Genomic DNA, 3845 nt, shown 5'->3' on the forward strand with positions numbered 1-3845 from the left:
ATCGTGATGTCGAAAAGTGGAGCGTTGGATCTCGCATCGGGTCTCGGAGGAAGGATTGAGAAAGGCGACATGTAAAACAAAAATTACTTCAAAAGATAGTTTAGTTTACCATTTGTTGTGATTTAATATTGTCCCTAAATTATATATTGCAACAACACTAATTTCAGTATTAAACTAATGAAAAAAAGAGAGCAATAAAATAATAATTATAAATAAACTTTAAACAAAATATTGGGCTTCTGGAATATACTCTGACACTTCCATGCAAAAGTAATCTTTGATCAAACCAAAATATTAATTGGTGGAGGAAAAAATACAAACAAAAATTATTATTAATGATATATATTAAAAAGAGTAAGATTTGATCAAACCAAAATATTAGTCGGAGAACCACCACAAAAAAAATCGATCGTGATCGTGAGTTGCTGAAACTGCATTTCTCAAATACTTGATGGTCTTTGTTTTCGTAATGATCTTGTAACGTCTCACATTTCTTAATAATGTTTAGGGTTTTGATTAAGGGGACAGGATGACAATGTATGAAAATTATATTTTTATGTGATATATATATGTAATTACGTGATTACAAGAGTTATATAATAATATGACTATATATGTATGTTTAGGTGTATTAGATATGTATGTATGACCGTTTCTTATTAGAAGAACAATTTTCGTAATTTGGCCCATTATGAGTATATTTGGAATATATGAGCATATATGTGTGAGACCACATTATGTGAATATATTTGGGTTACTCGGCACAAGACGATCCTAGGGACCAAGTTAGCGGAAAAGTCACAACGGGACCCAATACCCTACTCGGGATGAGTCAATGAGTATTTTGGGTATCTAGTACATTACTGGATTATCGGATAACGAGAATAAATATTCGATGATATATTTGGAGTTAGTGAGATTAGGAGGGAATATCAGAGATTTTTACCATTTTTCCATCGGGAACGTTTTTGGTACCTCAAGCCTCGAGATTTGCTTAAGGTTACTTGAACCTTAAGTAAACCACACAAAATACAAAACACTCTCATCAGCCCTCTCTCTTTCTCTCTCTCCCTAGTTTGGTGTGGATTTCTTGAGGAAAGCTAAGGGAATTGAAGGCTTGGGTTAGGATTTGGATTTGTTGCAGCTGAGAGGTCATCAAACACAGTTGAGGTAAGCTCTAGTCCCTGCTTTAGTTGAATTCTGTCATGTTTTTCTAGAGTTCTTGAAGTGTTCTTGAGCTTTGTGGCTCAAGGTGTTGATTATGTGTTTTGGTAGGATTTTGGGTGAACTTAATGTTGGGTTTTGTTGCTAGTATCATCTTGATGTTGTTCTATGGATTAAATTATGGTTCTATGAATTATTTGGGATGGTTTTGATAGGATTTGGCTGAGGACAAAATAGGGAAAATTTGGGTTTGAAGGGTTGCACTGCGACCTTGTTCTTGGGGCGTTGCGACCTATGTAAACTTAGGGCCCAGGAGGGGTTTCTATCAGCTTTCTAACGCTCGGACCCTTTATATTGTTTTGATTGATTTAGGTGCTACGCAATCTTTTGTTGCTAGTAGGATTATAGATGGACTGTGTAGACTATGCGACTTTGATCCAATGGGGTTTGGTACTATGCTGCCTACTGGGGAGTTAGTGGTTTCCAGGAGATGGGTTAGATCACTACCAGTGATAGTGGATGGCAATGAGTTATCAGTTGACTTTGTAGAGTTGGTTATGATTGATTCTGATATAATTCTGGGTATGGATTGGCTAGAGAAGTATGGGGCAACGATAGATTGCAAGAAGAGATGGTAACCTTTGAGCCTGAGGGTGAGGACCCCTTTGTATTCGTTGGCACTGTGCATGGACCCTGTATACCTATGATATCTGTACTTAGAGCTAGAGAACTATTGCAGGGGGGATGCATGGGGTTCTTAGCTAGTGTGGTAGTTACCACTTAGGTCGTGCCAATGGGACCAGGACAGAACAGATTGGTCTGTGAGTTTCTGGATGTGTTTCCAGAGGATTTGCTAAGGTTACCTCCACATAGGGAGATAGAGTTTGTGATTGAATTGCTGCCACAGTCATAGCCAGTGTCTAGGGAACCTTATAGGATGGGTCCAACAAGCTAAAGTAACTTAAGGTTCAACTACAAGACTTACTAGACTTGGGTTTTATCAGGCCCAATTTCTCGCCATGGGGCGCACCAGTTCTCTTCGTGAATAAGAAAGATGGTTCTCTAAGGATGTGCATCGACTATTGAGAACTGAACAAGTTAACTATTAAGAATGGGTACCATCTACCAATGATTGATGATATGTTTGATCGGTTACAGGGTAGGACGGTATTCTCCAAGATAGATCTTAAATCTGGTTATCACCAGCTGAGGATCAGGGAGGAGGATATACCGAAGACAGCTTTTCGCACCAGGTACGAGCATTATGAGTTTTTGGTGATGTCATTTGGAATGACTAATTCTCCAACAACATTTATGGATCTGATGAACAGGGTATTCAAAGATTACTTGGATCGGTTTGTGATCATCTTTATTGATGATATATTGGTATATTCTAAGTCAGAGACAGAGCATGAGCAACATCTCAGATTAGTACTACAGAAGCTAAGAGAACACAAGCTGTATGAGAAATTTAAGAAGTGTGAGTTCTGGTTGCGACATATGACCTTCTTAAGACACATAGTCAGTAAGGATGGAATTAAGGTGGATCCAGCGAAGATTGAGGCAGTCAGAGATTGGTCAAGACTGAAGAATGCTTCAAAGATCAGAAGTTTCTTGGGATTGGCAGGTTGTTACAGACGCTTTGTGGAAGGGTTTTCAAAGATTGTATCACCACTGACAAAGTTGACATGCAAGAATCAAAGGTTCATATGGTCATATAGGTGTGAGGATAGTGTCTAGAGACTAAAGAAGAATTTGATCACCGCTCCTGTTCTAAGTCTTCATACAGATCAGGACAAGTTTGTGGTTTACTATGACGCCTCGAGGTAGGGCCTAGGTTGTGTCCTTATGTAAACAGGGAAGGTGATTTCCTATGCATCACGTTAGCTGAAGGAGTATGCGGAGAGGTGCCCCACACATGATCTGGAACTTGCAGCAGTGGTTTTTGCACTAAAGGTGCGGTGGTACTACTTATATGGTGAGAAATGTTAGATATACACTGACCACAAGAGCTTAAAGTACTTCTTCACCTAGAAGGATTTAAAGAGACCTTGGTTAAAGAGGGTAAAGGATTATGATTGTGAGATCCTCTATCACCTGGGGAAATCCAACGTGGAAGCAGATGCTTTAAGCCAGAAGGGTTCGAGACAGTTGTATAGTGCCAGGCAGATATCTAGGCAGTTGGTGGATGATATGACTGGAGCAGGTATTGAGCTAGTGGTGGGTCACTTAGCCAACATCACCCTGCAGTCTACTCTTTTGGAGAGGGTCAAGGAGAAGCACTTGCGTGATCCACAGTTAGGGAAGATCAGAGGGGACGTCCTAGCTGGAGTAGCTAAGGACTACATAGTGTCAGACATGGGCATATTGAGATACAAGGATCGGATCTGCATGCCGATGGACACTGAAATTAGATGGGAGATTCTAGATGAATCTCACACTACCCCTTATTCTCTACATCCAAGCACCACGAAGATGTACCAGGATCTGAAAGTTTTATATTGGCGGGCTAGGATGAAGAAGGATGTGACTGAGTACGTGGGAAGGTGTCTTACTTATCAGCCGGTCAAGGGAAAGCATTAGAGACCACCAAGGCTATTGTAGGCTTAGTATATCCCAGAGTGGAAGTGGGAGGACGTGGTAGGATTGTCCGCAGCCTTATTCTTGGGGCGTCGCAACCC

Source organism: Humulus lupulus, chromosome 2 (assembly GCF_963169125.1).
Source record: "Humulus lupulus chromosome 2, drHumLupu1.1, whole genome shotgun sequence".
Lineage (NCBI taxonomy): Eukaryota > Viridiplantae > Streptophyta > Magnoliopsida > Rosales > Cannabaceae > Humulus > Humulus lupulus.